This window comes from Mytilus edulis, chromosome 9 (genome assembly GCF_963676685.1).
Source record: "Mytilus edulis chromosome 9, xbMytEdul2.2, whole genome shotgun sequence".
Taxonomy (NCBI): Eukaryota; Metazoa; Mollusca; class Bivalvia; order Mytilida; family Mytilidae; genus Mytilus; species Mytilus edulis.
Genome location: NC_092352.1, coordinates 3,359,939 through 3,366,896, shown reverse-complemented (window position 1 = coordinate 3,366,896; position 6,958 = coordinate 3,359,939).

Below are 6,958 nucleotides of genomic sequence, written 5' to 3'. Positions count from 1 at the left end.
AAAACGGAAGTGACTGTCCAGACTGTCATAGATTTCCGGGAGTGTGCTAAATGCCGAAAGTTGTTACAACAAAGCATACATCTACGGGTATGAATTTGTTGCCCTGTTCCTGTGCTACAAGTCGATATCAATTTTTTATAGGTGGCCCAAATATTATGGCCGCAACGTCTGTCAACCTAAGGTGTGCGTGTTTACGATTACGCTAACAAAATGACACCTCCGCTAACGTTATTGGGTCTTATCGTTTTCTCCGTTTTTTCAAAAATACCGGCAAGTTTATCGGTTGAGCACAACTTTGGTGTTATAAGTTAGTTGCCCCGGCAGTATGCTAACTTTCTGCAGCTATTTATAGGGGGTCGCATGTATAGTTTGTCCACAATTCATAAAACGGAAGTGACTTTCCAGACTGTCATAGATTTCCGGGAGTGTGCTAAATGCCGAAAGTTGTTACAACAAAGCATACATCTACGGGTATGAATTTGTTGCCCTGTTCCTGTGCTACAAGTCGATATCAATTTTTTATAGGTGGCCCAAATATTATGGCCGCAACGTCTGTCAACCTAAGGTGTGCGTGTTTACGATTACGCTAACAAAATGACACCTCCGCTAACGTTATTGGGTCTTATCGTTTTCTCCGTTTTTTCAAAAATACCGGCAAGTTTATCGGTTGAGCACAACTTTGGTGTTATAAGTTAGTTGCCCCGGCAGTATGCTAACTTTCTGCAGCTATTTATAGGGGGTCGCATGTATAGTTTGTCCACAATTCATAAAACGGAAGTGACTGTCCAGACTGTCATAGATTTCCGGGAGTGTGCTAAATGCCGAAAGTTGTTACAACAAAGCATACATCTACGGGTATGAATTTGTTGCCCTGTTCCTGTGCTACAAGTCGATATCAATTTTTTATAGGTGGCCCAAATATTATGGCCGCAACGTCTGTCAACCTAAGGTGTGCGTGTTTACGATTACGCTAACAAAATGACACCTCCGCTAACGTTATTGGGTCTTATCGTTTTCTCCGTTTTTTCAAAAATACCGGCAAGTTTATCGGTTGAGCACAACTTTGGTGTTATAAGTTAGTTGCCCCGGCAGTATGCTAACTTTCTGCAGCTATTTATAGGGGGTCGCATGTATAGTTTGTCCACAATTCATAAAACGGAAGTGACTGTCCAGACTGTCATAGATTTCCGGGAGTGTGCTAAATGCCGAAAGTTGTTACAACAAAGCATACATCTACGGGTATGAATTTGTTGCCCTGTTCCTGTGCTACAAGTCGATATCAATTTTTTATAGGTGGCCCAAATATTATGGCCGCAACGTCTGTCAACCTAAGGTGTGCGTGTTTACGATTACGCTAACAAAATGACACCTCCGCTAACGTTATTGGGTCTTATCGTTTTCTCCGTTTTTTCAAAAATACCGGCAAGTTTATCGGTTGAGCACAACTTTGGTGTTATAAGTTAGTTGCCCCGGCAGTATGCTAACTTTCTGCAGCTATTTATAGGGGGTCGCATGTATAGTTTGTCCACAATTCATAAAACGGAAGTGACTTTCCAGACTGTCATAGATTTCCGGGAGTGTGCTAAATGCCGAAAGTTGTTACAACAAAGCATACATCTACGGGTATGAATTTGTTGCCCTGTTCCTGTGCTACAAGTCGATATCAATTTTTTATAGGTGGCCCAAATATTATGGCCGCAACGTCTGTCAACCTAAGGTGTGCGTGTTTACGATTACGCTAACAAAATGACACCCCCGCTAACGTTATTGGGTCTTATCGTTTTCTCCGTTTTTTCAAAAATACCGGCAAGTTTATCGGTTGAGCACAACTTTGGTGTTATAAGTTAGTTGCCCCGGCAGTATGCTAACTTTCTGCAGCTATTTATAGGGGGTCGCATGTATAGTTTGTCCACAATTCATAAAACGGAAGTGACTTTCCAGACTGTCATAGATTTCCGGGAGTGTGCTAAATGCCGAAAGTTGTTACAACAAAGCATACATCTACGGGTATGAATTTGTTGCCCTGTTCCTGTGCTACAAGTCGATATCAATTTTTTATAGGTGGCCCAAATATTATGGCCGCAACGTCTGTCAACCTAAGGTGTGCGTGTTTACGATTACGCTAACAAAATGACACCTCCGCTAACGTTATTGGGTCTTATCGTTTTCTCCGTTTTTTCAAAAATACCGGCAAGTTAATCGGTTGAGCACAACTTTGGTGTTATAAGTTAGTTGCCCCGGCAGTATGCTAACTTTCTGCAGCTATTTATAGGGGGTCGCATGTATAGTTTGTCCACAATTCATAAAACGGAAGTGACTTTCCAGACTGTCATAGATTTCCGGGAGTGTGCTAAATGCCGAAAGTTGTTACAACAAAGCATACATCTACGGGTATGAATTTGTTGCCCTGTTCCTGTGCTACAAGTCGATATCAATTTTTTATAGGTGGCCCAAATATTATGGCCGCAACGTCTGTCAACCTAAGGTGTGCGTGTTTACGATTACGCTAACAAAATGACACCTCCGCTAACGTTATTGGGTCTTATCGTTTTCTCCGTTTTTTCAAAAATACCGGCAAGTTTATCGGTTGAGCACAACTTTGGTGTTATAAGTTAGTTGCCCCGGCAGTATGCTAACTTTCTGCAGCTATTTATAGGGGGTCGCATGTATAGTTTGTCCACAATTCATAAAACGGAAGTGACTTTCCAGACTGTCATAGATTTCCGGGAGTGTGCTAAATGCCGAAAGTTGTTACAACAAAGCATACATCTACGGGTATGAATTTGTTGCCCTGTTCCTGTGCTACAAGTCGATATCAATTTTTTATAGGTGGCCCAAATATTATGGCCGCAACGTCTGTCAACCTAAGGTGTGCGTGTTTACGATTACGCTAACAAAATGACACCTCCGCTAACGTTATTGGGTCTTATCGTTTTCTCCGTTTTTTCAAAAATACCGGCAAGTTTATCGGTTGAGCACAACTTTGGTGTTATAAGTTAGTTGCCCCGGCAGTATGCTAACTTTCTGCAGCTATTTATAGGGGGTCGCATGTATAGTTTGTCCACAATTCATAAAACGGAAGTGACTTTCCAGACTGTCATAGATTTCCGGGAGTGTGCTAAATGCCGAAAGTTGTTACAACAAAGCATACATCTACGGGTATGAATTTGTTGCCCTGTTCCTGTGCTACAAGTCGATATCAATTTTTTATAGGTGGCCCAAATATTATGGCCGCAACGTCTGTCAACCTAAGGTGTGCGTGTTTACGATTACGCTAACAAAATGACACCCCCGCTAACGTTATTGGGTCTTATCGTTTTCTCCGTTTTTTCAAAAATACCGGCAAGTTTATCGGTTGAGCACAACTTTGGTGTTATAAGTTAGTTGCCCCGGCAGTATGCTAACTTTCTGCAGCTATTTATAGGGGGTCGCATGTATAGTTTGTCCACAATTCATAAAACGGAAGTGACTTTCCAGACTGTCATAGATTTCCGGGAGTGTGCTAAATGCCGAAAGTTGTTACAACAAAGCATACATCTACGGGTATGAATTTGTTGCCCTGTTCCTGTGCTACAAGTCGATATCAATTTTTTATAGGTGGCCCAAATATTATGGCCGCAACGTCTGTCAACCTAAGGTGTGCGTGTTTACGATTACGCTAACAAAATGACACCTCCGCTAACGTTATTGGGTCTTATCGTTTTCTCCGTTTTTTCAAAAATACCGGCAAGTTAATCGGTTGAGCACAACTTTGGTGTTATAAGTTAGTTGCCCCGGCAGTATGCTAACTTTCTGCAGCTATTTATAGGGGGTCGCATGTATAGTTTGTCCACAATTCATAAAACGGAAGTGACTTTCCAGACTGTCATAGATTTCCGGGAGTGTGCTAAATGCCGAAAGTTGTTACAACAAAGCATACATCTACGGGTATGAATTTGTTGCCCTGTTCCTGTGCTACAAGTCGATATCAATTTTTTATAGGTGGCCCAAATATTATGGCCGCAACGTCTGTCAACCTAAGGTGTGCGTGTTTACGATTACGCTAACAAAATGACACCTCCGCTAACGTTATTGGGTCTTATCGTTTTCTCCGTTTTTTCAAAAATACCGGCAAGTTTATCGGTTGAGCACAACTTTGGTGTTATAAGTTAGTTGCCCCGGCAGTATGCTAACTTTCTGCAGCTATTTATAGGGGGTCGCATGTATAGTTTGTCCACAATTCATAAAACGGAAGTGACTTTCCAGACTGTCATAGATTTCCGGGAGTGTGCTAAATGCCGAAAGTTGTTACAACAAAGCATACATCTACGGGTATGAATTTGTTGCCCTGTTCCTGTGCTACAAGTCGATATCAATTTTTTATAGGTGGCCCAAATATTATGGCCGCAACGTCTGTCAACCTAAGGTGTGCGTGTTTACGATTACGCTAACAAAATGACACCTCCGCTAACGTTATTGGGTCTTATCGTTTTCTCCGTTTTTTCAAAAATACCGGCAAGTTTATCGGTTGAGCACAACTTTGGTGTTATAAGTTAGTTGCCCCGGCAGTATGCTAACTTTCTGCAGCTATTTATAGGGGGTCGCATGTATAGTTTGTCCACAATTCATAAAACGGAAGTGACTTTCCAGACTGTCATAGATTTCCGGGAGTGTGCTAAATGCCGAAAGTTGTTACAACAAAGCATACATCTACGGGTATGAATTTGTTGCCCTGTTCCTGTGCTACAAGTCGATATCAATTTTTTATAGGTGGCCCAAATATTATGGCCGCAACGTCTGTCAACCTAAGGTGTGCGTGTTTACGATTACGCTAACAAAATGACACCTCCGCTAACGTTATTGGGTCTTATCGTTTTCTCCGTTTTTTCAAAAATACCGGCAAGTTTATCGGTTGAGCACAACTTTGGTGTTATAAGTTAGTTGCCCCGGCAGTATGCTAACTTTCTGCAGCTATTTATAGGGGGTCGCATGTATAGTTTGTCCACAATTCATAAAACGGAAGTGACTTTCCAGACTGTCATAGATTTCCGGGAGTGTGCTAAATGCCGAAAGTTGTTACAACAAAGCATACATCTACGGGTATGAATTTGTTGCCCTGTTCCTGTGCTACAAGTCGATATCAATTTTTTATAGGTGGCCCAAATATTATGGCCGCAACGTCTGTCAACCTAAGGTGTGCGTGTTTACGATTACGCTAACAAAATGACACCTCCGCTAACGTTATTGGGTCTTATCGTTTTCTCCGTTTTTTCAAAAATACCGGCAAGTTTATCGGTTGAGCACAACTTTGGTGTTATAAGTTAGTTGCCCCGGCAGTATGCTAACTTTCTGCAGCTATTTATAGGGGGTCGCATGTATAGTTTGTCCACAATTCATAAAACGGAAGTGACTTTCCAGACTGTCATAGATTTCCGGGAGTGTGCTAAATGCCGAAAGTTGTTACAACAAAGCATACATCTACGGGTATGAATTTGTTGCCCTGTTCCTGTGCTACAAGTCGATATCAATTTTTTATAGGTGGCCCAAATATTATGGCCGCAACGTCTGTCAACCTAAGGTGTGCGTGTTTACGATTACGCTAACAAAATGACACCTCCGCTAACGTTATTGGGTCTTATCGTTTTCTCCGTTTTTTCAAAAATACCGGCAAGTTTATCGGTTGAGCACAACTTTGGTGTTATAAGTTAGTTGCCCCGGCAGTATGCTAACTTTCTGCAGCTATTTATAGGGGGTCGCATGTATAGTTTGTCCACAATTCATAAAACGGAAGTGACTTTCCAGACTGTCATAGATTTCCGGGAGTGTGCTAAATGCCGAAAGTTGTTACAACAAAGCATACATCTACGGGTATGAATTTGTTGCCCTGTTCCTGTGCTACAAGTCGATATCAATTTTTTATAGGTGGCCCAAATATTATGGCCGCAACGTCTGTCAACCTAAGGTGTGCGTGTTTACGATTACGCTAACAAAATGACACCTCCGCTAACGTTATTGGGTCTTATCGTTTTCTCCGTTTTTTCAAAAATACCGGCAAGTTTATCGGTTGAGCACAACTTTGGTGTTATAAGTTAGTTGCCCCGGCAGTATGCTAACTTTCTGCAGCTATTTATAGGGGGTCGCATGTATAGTTTGTCCACAATTCATAAAACGGAAGTGACTTTCCAGACTGTCATAGATTTCCGGGAGTGTGCTAAATGCCGAAAGTTGTTACAACAAAGCATACATCTACGGGTATGAATTTGTTGCCCTGTTCCTGTGCTACAAGTCGATATCAATTTTTTATAGGTGGCCCAAATATTATGGCCGCAACGTCTGTCAACCTAAGGTGTGCGTGTTTACGATTACGCTAACAAAATGACACCTCCGCTAACGTTATTGGGTCTTATCGTTTTCTCCGTTTTTTCAAAAATACCGGCAAGTTAATCGGTTGAGCACAACTTTGGTGTTATAAGTTAGTTGCCCCGGCAGTATGCTAACTTTCTGCAGCTATTTATAGGGGGTCGCATGTATAGTTTGTCCACAATTCATAAAACGGAAGTGACTTTCCAGACTGTCATAGATTTCCGGGAGTGTGCTAAATGCCGAAAGTTGTTACAACAAAGCATACATCTACGGGTATGAATTTGTTGCCCTGTTCCTGTGCTACAAGTCGATATCAATTTTTTATAGGTGGCCCAAATATTATGGCCGCAACGTCTGTCAACCTAAGGTGTGCGTGTTTACGATTACGCTAACAAAATGACACCTCCGCTAACGTTATTGGGTCTTATCGTTTTCTCCGTTTTTTCAAAAATACCGGCAAGTTTATCGGTTGAGCACAACTTTGGTGTTATAAGTTAGTTAACTTTCTGCAGCTATTTATAGGGGGTCGCATGTATAGTTTGTCCACAATTCATAAAACGGAAGTGACTTTCCAGACTGTCATAGATTTCCGGGAGTGTGCTAAATGCCGAAAGTT